The sequence below is a fragment of the Astatotilapia calliptera genome, chromosome 23, assembly GCF_900246225.1.
Source record: "Astatotilapia calliptera chromosome 23, fAstCal1.2, whole genome shotgun sequence".
Lineage (NCBI taxonomy): Eukaryota > Metazoa > Chordata > Actinopteri > Cichliformes > Cichlidae > Astatotilapia > Astatotilapia calliptera.
This window is the reverse complement of record NC_039323.1, coordinates 7,117,506-7,133,038: the sequence shown is the minus strand read 5'-3', so window position 1 is coordinate 7,133,038 and position 15,533 is coordinate 7,117,506. Positions and strand designations below refer to the sequence as shown.

Sequence of the window (15,533 nt, the reverse complement as noted above, 5' to 3'; positions counted from 1 at the left end):
ATTACTATCAATCCTTCATGTTCTTTCTATGATTACTGGTTAGATCTTCAAGCCAAGAGATACTGACATTTGACCAGGAGTGACAATGTGATGCTGAGTGACTGAATATCGTGCAAGCTCTGTGGTTATAAAATGGGTAAAATGTTAGTAGCTCTCATGAAGTTCACAGGGACATATTTATATTGTTCATAAATCTACTCCTGTGCTTCTAAACCTCATTTGAATAATAAATACTCCTTCTCCACCTCACATTTCTCCCTAAACTTTTCACCCCATCATATAACCTCATGCAGTGCCTCACCACTCTCTCCTAACATCATCCTTTCGCTCCTTGTGCTAACTGTAGTCAGCTCTCTCTATCTATGCAGAGCCCTCCTCTCTATCTCCTTCCCACACTTCAGTATCTCTGCCCGTTTTGCCGTATCATCCTCCCTCAGTATCTCTTCTCTCGCTTACCTTTCTCTGCTCTCAGTCTCTGTCCGTCTGTCTCAGCTTGGTTGAACAGATAATTCCTCATGTGGGAAGTGCTGGGAGTGTTACTTTAAAATGTATTTCAGTACATATTGCAGAATATATTCATTTAAATGCTATCTTTAATGTATTGAGTCAGATTGCTCAAAGTGAACAACATATTTAACGCTTTGAAATTTGTACTACACTGATGCCAGAAAAAGAGTTTATCTAATGACGATGTTTTGATTAGCGTTTACGTAGCACCAAGTTCCCATAAAAACCAGCAGACCAGATAAGAATTAAACTAAATTTATAGTTCCACAGAATATTTTGCTTTCACTTTGCTGCATTACAAAAATTAATCTTAAAATAAAAATATCAAAAGGTTACTGGCCATTGAACAGAATACAGGTTTAAGGTACCTCCTAACTGGCTTCACCTTTCAAACTCATCACAGCTTATATAGAAGAACAAAAGAAAGGCAACATATTTTTTTTTAATCTGGTACAGTATATTTTGTCAAACAGTTGGGGAACAGTATTTCTTTCAGCTTGCAAAAGTCACTGCATGTCACTAGTACGCAGTATAAGTAGGTGCAGTAGCAATAGATAATTAGACCTGCATTCAACTAAACTATAAGTATTCTTTATGATGACAGCAGGCTTTAAAAAGTAATAACTTCATGTACTCTGTTGATTGAAGAATGTAACTGTCTGTTAATTACTAGATATTTAGATTGTAACTTTGACTCATATTTTGTATTCTAAATTCATTTGACTTGTAGTGTACCGTGCTACAGCCAAGCACTGGATGTTGCTAAATCAGTAGATAGCTTTCTCACCTTCCACTAACACCTGTCACATACTCACGCACACACACATAACCATTCATTCCCGTGGACACATACAACTCTTTCAGGGTAATCCATGGGAATGTCCAGATGGATATAATCTGACAGTCAGCTCCAGTGTACTGTTCAAAAAGAATATTTATTTCAGAGGATTAGGATTTCTCTAATTCACACATATTCAGCAAGGGGACAAAGAAAGAGATAGGAGAGGAAAAAAGAAAAATAGGGACAGAGACCAAAAATAAAAAGGGAAAGAAAAAAAGAAGCGCAGAAAGAATGGAAATTTGTGCATATTATCAGCAAAACTGGTCAAACTCGTTAAAGGCAACAAAAGCAGCTCTCTAATTGCCTGAGCATAGTTCTGCAGAGCTGAACTGATGTAAATGCTACACAGTACAGTGGTACTATGGACAGTCAGTTCAGCAAAAGCTTGGGTAGAACCTTGAGGCCTCTAACATGTTGACCTGCTATAATTCAGATTCAGGGTTAAACATAAGCTGTGACTGGGGATATTTCTGCATAGAAGGTCAAACCATATCTTATCACAACTCAACAGAGATGTGATGTCAGTGGTGTCAGTTATAGATGCACTACCATCGAGATGGAATAACCCAACCCAACAGAAAAGGAGTTGAGTGATTATTATTTGTGTGTCTGCTGAACACAAGTTGTTTCACTTGTTAAAGAGCCAATTGTAGCCATGTGTTCAAAGTCTTGTACCTCTATACTGCAATCAAATATGCCCACTGTGGTCACATGACTATACAATAAAACTGTTACAATCACTTGACACCTATGAATGACACAGTCTCCTCTGACAAGGCATCAATATGTCTGGAGGTGAATTTGAGAGACCCATCTACACAAGATGGGTCTCAACAAAACAAGATTAAGTGATGAGCCAAACGTACACACAAGGATACAATGACCTATCTCATCAACTCTCTCCTGTATTTCGCCACACATCCAGAGTTGTGTGCGTGCGAGTGTGTGTGTGTCAGAAAGAAGGAACTAAAAAGTGAGAGGGATAGCAGAGGTTGATGGCATGGAGATATGACACTGGAACCCCTTCTGAAGATGAAATATCACAGTTCAACTGCAGCTATCAAAGCATGCCACTCTTCAATAACTCAGATGTATCAGGATATCAAACACCTGACAGATGTGAAGGGAGGAAAAGAGCATGTGGAGATGAGGAGAGATGGCTTTTTGAGATGGAAAATAGATCAGAAAGGAATATATATATTGACTGTTATAGAAATATCCTACTAATGGTTGGTAGGACCGAAAAACAGCGCAGAGGCACTAATCATGGCAGCATAGAAACAAGCTCTGAGCATGAGATCAACAGAGGCTGGGGTCTACCACACCAAGCAAGACCCCAGGTGCAGGCGGTGCAACGATACCCTTAAGATAATTCAGCACATAACAGCAAGGTGCACGATGCGAGTAGGCAAGGCATACGTGGAATGCTATAATAAAGTGGCTGGTATAGTATACATGAACATCTGTGCAGAGTATCAACATGGGAAATGCCCCCTAGAGTGGTTGAGAGAGGAGCTTGACAAGAAGTAGAAGGTGAAGTGACCGGTGGTGTCTGTGGTAATCTGAGCACTTGGGGCAGTGACCTCAAAGCTGGGTGAGTGGCTCGTATGTATTCTCATGCACTCTCAACACCAGAACAAGGTTGACTCGAGTAGTTGACTTGGGATGATTTGGTTTGTGTGTGAGCGCGTCTGTGCATGTGCACCAACCTGCAGGGGGTTAAACACAACAATGTGAGGCAGAAATGTCACACATTTATGCTTTTATCAGGATGTGTAACTTTGAGGGCTTCTGCCTCTGAAAGCTTCCATCATATTTCATCATGTTTCATTAAAACATTTGCATATACAGACATGGGAATCTACACACATAGATGCCCTCTAGCTACCTTGAACGAGGGGGGGGAAAGGGTATCCCATCCCTCTATAATAACAGCTATGAGCCCTACCACCATCCTAAACTCACTTTACTTTCAGTCTAGACACCCTAAACCAGGTTTTCAGATTAGTTTATATCTGTGATACTAATGTTATGTTATGGATTGATACCAATTCACCAGTTTTACTCGTGGTGGTGGTGGGGGCTTTATCAATAGGAACAGCTGCAAAACATGTGAAAAGACAGTTAAAAGTACTTCATATATTCATGTACTTCATATATTCTAAAGTTGTTAAGTGGGCCAGATTGGAGTCTTTGGCAGGCCAATTTTGGCCCCTGGGCCTTATGTTTGACACCCCTGCATAAGAGTTTTCAAAAAATTAGAAAATAAGCACAGAAATACACAAACCCCATGCTTAAATATTATATGCATGTATATATGTATCATAATAGGAACATAATTTGGGCCTGGGAAGTAATTAAAGAAGGTTATTAGCAGGAAAAGATTAACAGGATTTTAAGTGACAGGCGCAGTGGTGATAACATTACCAGCAACATTAGCATCAGCTGATGTGTTTTGTCCATGAATTAAGTTGTCAGTGAAGCTTTAATTTCCATCAGTTTTGTAGACTGTTTTGCAGCTCTGATTTATTTTTCTGTTTATTTGTGTTCATGAAAATTATTCAAGAAAAAGCCTTTTATTTGATTTCTAACTGAATATGGAGCAAACATATTAAGCACCTGCTAGTCAGACATTCTCCTATACTGGCAATGTGTCTACTGCTGTCTGCTATCTCAAATATTTCTAATATACACACAAAAACAAAAGCACATTTATAGATATTGTGTTTTTAATGCAGTTTCTGATAAATATAAAATACTAATTTATGGTTTTTACATTACATGCTTTTTTAAATACTGACAATGAGCAAATATATGTAAAAAAAAAAATCGTCAGTTTTTATACCATTATATTGGCATACGATTGCAACCTCAAGCTGTACTGAAGAGTTAAAATGCTCACTTGTTAGTGAGTATCCTATTATAACAGGTGAAGTTTGGATAGTCAAGCTGACAACAGTTTTAGTGCATGCTCAATATTGTAAATAATGCAGAATAGGCTGAGTCTCATGGATGTTGTCTTCATTCATTTTTACTGGTTCAGTTACACAGTAGTACTCAAGCTTTCTTTGCTTCCCTCTGTGCTTGATAGCTTGTCCAGTATGTCTGGACATGTGCAGATGTAGGCATGCAGGCGTGTATTTAATGTGATAAATACACCTTTTAGTTGAGGTCACAAAAAAACAACAGGTTAATGGTTTGCTGCTAATTGCTTTTTGATTGCCGAAGTTAATTACTAGACACACACTTCAGAACAGGTTTCCTTTATAGCACTGGTATTAACCCCACAGTGTCTTTCTCACTCTTTTCTGTGTGTCAGATTCAGAAAAAATGTCAAGTGACTTTATAGATTAATATAAAATTTGCTTACACTGTTGAATTTAAAAAAATGCAAATATTGTGCTTTGTGACAGTAATGAAAACACATCCCAAAGTTGTTTCAGGATTATGTCTCTTGATGGCTCTGCTAAGACTGCCTTGTCTCTTTTATTTATAGCATTTTCATGTTGCCTAGGTTTACAAACCTAGGCAGGTTTAAAAAATTGCAGAATAGAAAATGGTATTGGTTTTTAGAATGCCTTTTCCTTTTGATGCTGTGAAGCACAATGCTGAAAGCAAGGACACAGCAGGAACTCCAGTCCTCTGTGTTTTCTGAGGCTACACACTATTGCTAACTGCATTACTTTAGTAGATATGGCCAGATACACAGCTGATGAAACTCTGTACCCTCCACCTCAACTTTAACTCAAAACACGTGTATACTTGTGTTTCAGGGAGAAATTGTGTTTCTGTGCCAGTGTGAGTCAACGTGTACTTTGGTTAGTGAGTGAGGGATGCCTGGGGCTCATTGCTCATCTCAGTGGGTATAAATAGAAAAATTGAGAGCCAGGAATATAAGGGCATCATTGTGTGTCTGAGGGGGGTGAGAGGCTGCAAGAAGAGAAAAAAAAACATCTAATCTGATAGCAGGTGGATTCAAATCTAAAGAAATGTTAAATTTAACAGCAGGTATAATTTGTCTGATTGAAACTATATTCAAATTGGCACCAGCTAAATAACCTGGGTCAGTATAAAGTGTAATGTTAGCATCCAGAACTAATTTTTCAAAAGCAGGCTCAGATTTTTTGCAAAAGGTGCCTTCATGACACTTTTTCCCCCTTCCTCTGGGTTTTCTTGGGTCATTCATTTTTCCTTTTTCTTTTTTTTTTTTTTTTTTTGCAGCAGCAGACTTTTGGGAATTGGCCACCACCAACCCAGCAACAGCTCCTTGAAAACAGTCCAGACATCTAAACAAAATAAAGATTTGGTTAAAAACGTGAAAAGAATTGAGACATTTTTGCAGGACACTGAAAAGATATTTAGAAAAAGACATTCCTATGTGTGGTACAGCATGTGAAAACCTAATTTCAAAACTTCTATGCTTTGCTTCTTCTTATTAATTTTTATGCTTCCAAAAACTTTGAAACTTCTAAATTAATATGTAAAAAACAGATGCGATTTATCTAACTTTGATTATTTTTCATGAATTCTTTTCTTGAAGATGTTAAACTATGTCTGTTCTTTGAATTATCATATTGTAGCACATTCGTAAACAATTAAGTGTTGATTAAAAGCTCTATGAAAAACTAGGTTTACAAGAAACCGTCAATGGATCACATTAAATACAGCATCATCGCGACAGATTGAAAAGCCGTCCGCATTAACATTTTGCTGGCTGGCTATCCAGGTTGAACTCCTCTGCATGTGTGGAGTACTGAGGGAGGGGAATGTTTTAGGATGAGGACCACCTTCACTGTGCTGTTTATTTACAGTTTCATGTATCAGAAATTGTTTGATAAACAGCATTTTTTGGTTTTAGTATTGAAAGATATTCCATTGAAGTTGAGATAAAAATGGGAAATGATGGAACGTTGTTCTTAAATACATGAGTTCTTCGCCGTCTCTTTGGCTGATTTTTATCCATGCGGCATCAAGTATGTCATATGACACATTGCTTACCAGTTCACCACTGTTCCACCTAAGCATTTGGGAACAACACTTACATGTACTTTTCATAGTTGAAAAAAAGATAAGCTGCCATTAGTAATATTTGTACGTGTACCTGGAGCCGACATTGTGTGGATATCAGATCACAACAATTCACAACCAAACAAAATAAAAAACAACAACTAGTTGTGATCTGTACACATATTAAAATTTCAGTTTTGAAACAATGTTTAACCCATTTCTGAAAGCTTAGTACCATTTAGGCATCTTTCAGCCATATAATCAATGGAAAATTACTGTGTGTAAGCATGAATTTATGGTTAAAATTATAGTTCTGTTTAGGTCTCTGTCAAAACTCTTCACCTTTCCATTTACTGCCACATTTAAAAGCAAAGGGGCATATTTTTAAAGACTGTGAGTGGCTGACCACATTTAGTCCAGACAACAACATCCATGGATGTCTGATGCTTTATTGGGGTACTAATTTGTCTATAGCATTTAGTATGAGTTTACACTACTGTTAGCAGTAAATTGAAAATAGTCATTTTCCATAATCAATAACAAAGAGTAACAAATATAAGCTTTGCAGCAAAATGCAAAACAAAGAACTGTAAACAAGACATGGTATGTGCATCTGACATACTTTATCATTCACTGAGGATATTTGAGTGCTTCACACAGGGTATTGTATTCACACAGACACTAAAGTGTATTACACAGTGCATAGCGTTCTGTCAAAGTGTCACATTTTTGGTCAACTTTCTGAATAAAAGGTAGAATTGAACAAATAAGATGAGAGGGCAGCGCCTCTCATAACGTGTTAAAAGCACACAAGTGTGTGTGCTCTCAGAAGTGAATGCATACCTTAGCGTCACCACACCTGGTGTCCATATCACTGCTCCTCAAAGAGGGAAAATGCACCTGTAGAAGAGAGCGAGGGAGAAAAAAGGAAGGGGGGAGAGAGGGATACAACATTAAGAAAAAGCACTTGTCAGGTAACCCATTAGAGTACCATTACAATACCAATCTCTTTTCCACATCTTTCCCTTTCACAGTGTGTGTGTGTATATAATTCTCCTTGTGTGCCTCCAGTCACCAACGGGGATATGAGATCATTACCTGTGACTGCGAGGCTAATGTCATGCACAGCCTCAAAACACACATATACACACATAAGCGTACACACAAGCAGACTAAAGAGAATAATGTGACTCTGCCTCAGTAACAAAACTACGGTGACCGCAGGGCTCGTCTCCATTTGGATAAGGCACGCTGTTTTACAACCTGCTTCCAACACCGGCAGATGAGAGAAACAAGAGGATAGAGAGAAGAGGGAGAAATGATAGAAACATGAATTGAGGGGATTCTAATTGGAGACATGGTGGGAACGAATAGCTCGCTCTTTCTGATGGAGAAAAAAAAAACAGATGAGCTGCACTAAACCGGGAAAAAGGTACAGCTGCAGACATAATGTATGCCTCAGAATACGCTCATTAGCAGTCGTGGGAATGTGAATGACAGATGCAGATGGAGATGATGGGAGGGGTGGAAATGGGTCAGAAGGTGGAGATGACTGTCCTGGCCTCTAATTAACTTTTCCATCAGCCTATGGCTCTTACTTCCTATTATCGCCACTTGCTCCTTTACTCCTACTGCAACCATATGACAAGAGTATGTAAAGGAAAAAAGGCAGGAACATGTGTCTTTGTCTACAGTAAAGAGACTATTCATTTTCATACAGAAATATGCCTTTTTTAACTCTAATATTCAACATCATTACAGGCGCAGAGCAGGGATTTGAAGCACAGGTTAATGATTCCAGTTCAGATCAAGAGTTTCCATCCAAACTTCCCTCACAAAGAGAGGCTGGGTCAACTGGTCAGCTTTTTTTGACATGCAGGTCCAAATGCAACATGCTGACTTCATCACCATAAAATATTTCTCTGCATTAATCTGTGGAGACATTTGTATGTACCATATTTTTCGGAGTATAAGGGCGTACTTAAAATCCTTTAATTTTCTCAAAAATCGACAGTGCGCTTTATAATCCAGTGCGCCTTATGTATGTATTCTGGTTGTGCTTACTGACCTCGAACCGATTTTATGTGGTGCATAAATATGTTTTAATACGACATTCGTAAGCTACGAAGCCGCATCGCTTGGTGGATCGTCGGAGCATTACAGCTACCGTAGTCAGGAGCCTCGCAGAGTAATCTGGGACCAAAACTCTGTCCGCTTCAGGTCCCAAAGTCAAACGAACACTGTGGCATCACTGAGAGTTAAAAACTGTCTAAATCCTTTCATCTTTAATAAAATGATCAGCGTTGCTGCTTTACCAGGTGTAACAATTAAGTTTAACATCCAGGCATCCATGAAAACTGAATTTATTAAATTTAACGGAGTTAGAAGTTAGCAGGAAGTTAGCTCGCTAGTGTCCACCTAAACATGATATACCATGTTCTGACTGAGAGATTTTTGAAAGAATTAAAACATACAGCTCTGCTATCACTTCCAACATAAATGAAGACAAAAAAAACAAACAGCAGTGACTTTTGTAGGGTTACTGAAGATGGACTAGGTGGTCTATAATGATGTGCTACATGATCACTAGCGACACAGCTATGTTAGCATAACATAAATACTGAAGCTGGAGGATGAACGCTAACTTTTGTCCACTCGACAAAAGTTAACGTGAGGGTTCTCGATGGTTAGGCACAAATGCAATTGCATGGCAGGCTGCTGTAAACGGACCAAACTTCAGTCAGGAGAACAACTGAGATAATCTATCCACAAAACACGGTTAGTCATTAATATACTGCAACAACATGGGAATAGAGCAGCTGCAAGAGAATTCAAAATTAATCAAACAATGATACGGAAGTGGAGGAAGCAAGAAGAATGAGTTGAGTAAAGTTTGATTTATCTGACTGTTTTATTTTGCCTAATGCGCCTTATAATCTGGTGCACCCTATGTATGAAAACAGAGCCCTTCATCGACAGTGCGCCTTATGGTCCGAAAAATACGGTATATTCACAGAAATACAATTACTACATACACCTTCAAAGGGAGGCATGCGTGGGACTTCCATCATATAATTTTAGTGTAGAATGATGAAGCGTTTTGAGTCTTCAATTGCTTTGTGAATCTGGCAAATTATACTATTAATACCCAATGACTTCTCAGCATGCTTATTTTAAGATTTCAATTATGAACAATAACATAATTTCAAGGGTAGTATTATTAATTTATATGAAATCTGTAACTCTCTCTTTATCTCTGTGTATGTATGCATTCAGCCCGTTATTGAGGCCAAAAGAGTAATTCACATGATCTACAATACTAAACTATATAGTTTATTTTCTTGCTGATAAACTGAAAAAAATAAAGACAGATAGGTTTATTCTATTTATTCTTGCATTGTTTAGATGCACAAACAAAAAAAACTGTGTCAGGACTTGTTTCCTCCCCCACACTGAACTACATATGGTAATGCTGTGATTCCCTCTCTCCTCAGAGTCTTCTTCTACTCCAGTCATCTCCTGTTCCCATTTAATTGTCTCTTTCAATCTAATTTTGTTTTCAATTTCAATTACTTAAACGTCACATTAGCAACACTGCACAGACACAAAGAGTATTAACAATGCGATTCACAGAACGTATGATTTCATTCTGTCTCCTTCACACTCTCGCTCTCTCGCCTCCCAAACATGCACACCGACTACGTGTCTCCCTCATAATCATGTTGGAATCATGAGGAAAGACATAGGAATATAAAATATTAACTGCACATTTATTCTAGGCAAGCAGAATATGAAATAAATTAATCATGGCGTACAAGGCTGTCTAGATTCTTATCCTTTATTCTTATCTGTCTTCATGTGCTGTGATGTGCGTCGCAGGAAATTAACAGTGGCCAATGACAGCGACCAGTGTGTGCACCATATGTATATATGTGTAAGTGTGTGTGTAAAATGATCTAACCATTTCATATCTATTACTAAATGCAGCAGCGCCACTTGTTCTTCTCACATTTTATCTACGTGCAGCGATTTTTCCTGTCCCCCAACCGACCCAAACCAGTTAAATCAGTAATGCAATGCCTTCTGTGGTTTGAGTACCTTTGCAACACCTGAGAAAATTACTCTGATAACGGCATGGTGGTTTCTTCCTGTTAAAAGGGAGTTTTTCCTTCCCATTGTTGCCAAGTGCTTGCTCAAATAGGGTCGTTTGGTTGTTGATGTTGGCGGCACCTGGTTTGCATCTTCCATGGGGTGGGTTCCATGTGATGGCGAGCTTAGGCAGTCAATGTGGGGGTTGACGTAGAACATGGCCTCCAAAGCGCACACGCCGCTCAGTCACAATGTCCTGGAGGGGACGTGTGGCAGTTTGACGGTGTACTTCTTCGTTGGTGACATGGTCGCAGTAGGAGACCCCCAGGATCCATCTTAGCCATAGCTGCTGGGCCACATTGAGTCTTTTGGTGATTCTGGCTGATGTTTTCCACGTCTCACAGGCGTAGATCGCGGTAGGTATAAAGATTGAGTTGAGCAGGCGAATCTTCGTTGCCAGACCGATATTTGAGGTCGACCAGGTCGTCTGGAGCCGCTGAAAAAACGCACCCGCTTTTACAATTCGACACGTAACCTATCCTCATGACCTTGGTCTTGTTTCCATTGATCCGTAAGCCCACCTTGGCTGCCTCTTGCTCCAAGCATGATGTCATAGTAATAATGTTTTTCTGGATGTCGGCCAACAAAGCGATGTCGTCTGCGAAGTCGAGGTCATTCAGGCGTGTTGGTGGATGCCAGGGTATCCCAAAGCCATCTTGGTCCATGGCACTCCGCATAACAAAGTCAATGACAAGAAGGAAGAGGAAGGGAGAGAGGATACACCCTTGCCTCACACCGGTCTCGATGGTGAAGAAATCCGTGTAGCCCTCCTCTGTGCGAATGCAGCAACTGGAATGAAGGTATAGAGTTTAGAATATTTTGACAAACTGCTCAGGGATGCCATATGACCGGGCAAAATTACACAGGGAATCTCGATGGACACTATCAAATGCCTTTGTGAAATCGACGAAAGTAATTGAGAGGCGGAGGTTCTGGTCCACCGCCTTATGGAGTCTTCGGAGGAGGACAATGCTAAACACTTTGCCTGGAACAGAAAGGAGTGTGATTCCTCGCCAGTTGTTGCAGTCTGCCAGGTTGCCTTTTTTGGGGAGCTTTATAATGACTCCTTTTCGCCACTCTTCTGGCACTCGCATCGATGACCAGGATGAATTGAAAAGGTCCGTTATTTCATTGATGAGGCACTGTCCGCCGTGCTTAAGCAGTTCCGCAGACACTATGTCCAGACCTGGCACCCTGCCATTTTTAAGGAATTTGATAGCAGCTGCTGTTTCCTCGGTGGTTATGGCCCTGAATCAGTACCACCCACCCCCACCCCACTAGCTCATTAGTCTTTAACACTCCCGACCAAGCCAACGACTTAGACATGAGGACAGATGCCATAACCACTGAGGAAACAGCAGTTGTTGTGATTTAGTGCAATATAAATAAAACTGAATTGAATTGGAAAGAATCCCTGTGTTATTTGGTTTTAAATAAAATACTGTTTTAACTGTTAATTAGCGCAATTTTTATAAAGTTTCTCCATTTTTACAGACTTGAAATTGATCAGACAAATAACTGATAAGCAGAGGTGGAAAGTAACGAATTACATTTACTTGCGTTACTGTAATTGAGTAGTTTTTTTGTGTATTTGTACTTTTTAAAGTCATTTTTCAAGTCTGTAATTTTACTTTTACTTAAGTATATTTTTTATAAAGTATTGTAGTTCGCTACATTTTCAATCACACCCGTTACTGAGTAAATAAAAAAAACAAAAAAACATTGCGCTTCGGAAATACTGCAGGGAATGATGGGTAGTAGAACAAATTGGCGCTAAGGTCACGTTAAAGATGGAGTCTGACATCGGTGTTACAGATCCAGTGAAAAAAGAAGCCCCGTCGAATTCTGCTGACCCTGAACTCGAAGAAACGGATGTGAACCCCTGACCGTATTTAAGGGACCATTTCGGCTTCAAGTGCAAGAAAGGCAACAGCTTTATTATGCAGTGTAAGCTGTGTTTGCCCAAAGAGACCGAGTTGGCAGCTTTTAAAAATTCCACATCAAACCTGCGCAAGCATGTAGAGGTAAGTTAAATACAACTCGTACCGTTATGGTAGCAAAAAGGCTGTGTTCAAATTAATCACATTAAGTTAAGACATCTGTGAAGAACACAGATAACGTTGGTTGGTACTAGCAACTTGCTGTAATCGGGCACGTTGTTGTCCACGCAACTTAAATTTTTTTACTGGGTTGGTAAATTGCCAAAAGAAAATGTGTTTACCTACGTTTTTCCTGTTTGTTAATAATAATAATTTATTTTAAAAAATAGTTAATTTAAAGACAGAAGTGGCTACTTTCTTACTTAACCCACATATGTTCACACTGCAGGCAAAAGAATAACAGAGCGCTCACTTACCTTAGATTAGTCAAAGACAGCTGACTTCTGTTACTTGTTAATTAGCACTTGCAACCTCCCGTTAACTAGCCTGTTACTGTCCAATAAAAAAAAAAAACCACAAGGTATATTGGTATAATTTACCAGCGGTAGCTATGTAATGCATTGATGTCTTATTAAGGATATAAAAAAAATTTCTCTCAAACTTAACACTGGCCTGCCTGCCTCAGCTGCCTTCGAACGTCTCTTTAGCTGTGCTGGACTACTGTTCACTGCAAAGTGAGCAAGGATGAACTCTACTAACTTTGAAAATCAACTGCTCCTCAAAATTAACAGGAAGTTCAGAGAGTAACACTCTAGGATGGATACAAAGGAACTTTAATCTAGAGGTACAGTAGGGCAGGGCCATGTTTAAAAAATTAAAAAACATTTTTAAAGCAGCTGCCGTTCAGTTCAGGATTTGTTCTCTTATTTGACAGTTTAGAACACATTCTCATGTGAAGTAATGATATGGTTTTGTATTGAAAACACTGTGATACCTGACAGTTTGGTTGATTGGTTTGGTGACCATTATCCATTTTCATGTATAGACTTGCAGTTTAACTGCCACTGCACTTTAATTTGTAAAGTTTTTCTTTTCACTAAAAAAGAACTACTTTGAGATTTATATCCCACTGTCTTTTTTTGCACTACTCGGAAGCGGCTGTCCTCCTGCTGACAGAAAACTATGTAACTTTTACTCTGAGTACATTTTAAATGAGCTACTTTTTACTTTTACTTGAGTACATTTTTAGACAGGTAATTTTACTTGTACTTGAGTAAAATTTCAGCAAAGTAATAGTACTTTTACTTGAGTAAAATATTTTAGTACTCTTTCCACCTCTGCTGATAAGCAGATTCATAGCCAGGTGTCACCTTTCTTTTTCCATTACAGATTGAGTTGAATATGCATTAAGGATATTCACTGTTCACATTAACTCTTAATATACCATTCCAAAAGTGTTGATGCAAAGAAAGAAGGCTAAAATAAAGCAGATCTTTTAAAGAACTAGATGAAACTTTATTTATTTTTATAAAGAATGAATGCACTGAGCACACCAGAAATACCAAAGGAACCTAAAGACAACAGAAGACAAGTAAAGCGAGGACCACAGAATTATTTCCTTGGTGGGGGAAAAATATTCACTGATTACTTCACCCCAAAAAGTAATCCCGTTACTTTACTGATTACTTATTTTCAAAAGTAATTAATTACTTAGTTACTTAGTTACTTTTTAAAAACACGATTTACAACCTGAAGAGGTGATAAAGCGATAGATCTTTCAGCCCAATTCTACTTTTTCTGCATAATCCATCATACAAAATGTAATCAAATGGAAAAGTCTCTTTTTTTAACTTGTTTTATCAGTTTTAATCTTTTAACTTTATGCATCAAGCAAAAATTTAATTATATGCAACATTCTCTGACTTGAATAAATTAGTTTAACATTTAAAGCTATTTTCTGCACATTCCAGCACATAAAATAAAATATTTTTTGTGTTTACACTTAGTCTTTCAAATAGATGCAAGTATAACACAGCAGAAAATAAATAAAGTCAAAGACTCAGCGGTCCTTTTGCTCTATTTTCACCTGTAAAGCAGGACTGGGGTAGGTGGAGGTTTACCCTGGTGCAGGTGTGCTGAGGTCAGTTGAAGAATCCGCGAGTTTCTCTGTGAATTTCCCATTACGTCGTTGCACACTCGGTGCTTGTTTAGGGTTTTTTTTCGCTGTAAAAAGAAGTTTTCTTCCCACGCACAATGGACGCTAATGGTTTTGTCACTTTTTATGGAATCAAACTCAAAGTAAGGTCAGTACTTCCACGCTTTAAACGCTGCACGCTCATACTCTCTCCCACAATCGATATGTGATCCATTGTTGATCTGCACACAGCTGTTGTCACTAACGGCGCACTCGCTTACGTCACTGTCGTGAGACATTCTCGCAAAAAAAAATCACGGTTTTAGTAACGCAGTAACGCAGCGTTCCTATGGGAAAGTAACGGTAATCTAATTACCGTTTTTGCAATAGTAATCCCTTACTTTACTCGTTACAAGTAACGCGTTACTGCCCATCTCTGCAGGTAACACTCAAGACCGAGAAAGGCTAGATTCCTCGAAACATCTAGAATAAGAGTCTTTGGACAGACATAACTAAGACTAATTTGTACCAGAATGAAGAAGAGAAGGGTGCAGAGAAGCAAAAGATGTGCTCATGATCCAGTGAACCAAATAGTTTGCCAAACCCAGAGGCAATGGGCAAGAAAGGCTGCGAGTGGAACCCAGCTGCTGGTGATTTTTGGCAGGTATACACTCATAAAACTAGAAGGATGAAGTGTACAAGGGGTGGCTGTAGCTCAGGAGATGGAGTAGGTCATCTACTAATCAGAAGGTTGGTTATTTGATACCTGGCTGCTCCACACTTGGGAAAGATACTAACCCTAACTTCTTCGATACATTAATTGTAGTGTTTCATAGAAACTTTGGGCAGCTTCTAGTGATCAAAACAGTTGCAAGGAGGTTTTCAGTAACCCTTTGCGATCATTTTCATTTTCTCAACAACTGCAGTTTTCCCTAGCAACCACTGGTTATCAGGGGGTCCAGGGGGGTCGATGACCAGTCTCTAGTGCTGCATGACTGGGGCTTTAGCAATTGAT

At 38.9% G+C, this 15,533-nt stretch overlaps 1 protein-coding gene across 2 annotated transcripts in view; it reads right to left on the bottom strand.

The window, feature by feature from the left end:
* dab1a (DAB adaptor protein 1a) overlaps positions 1-15,533 on the bottom strand; it is a 227,994-nt gene that overhangs the window by 87,221 nt on the left and 125,240 nt on the right. For both annotated transcript variants that reach the window (XM_026158479.1, XM_026158482.1), the window contains one exon: positions 7,199-7,255. The gene's annotated coding sequence lies outside the window, so the exon portion shown is untranslated. The remainder of the gene's footprint in view (positions 1-7,198; positions 7,256-15,533) is intronic.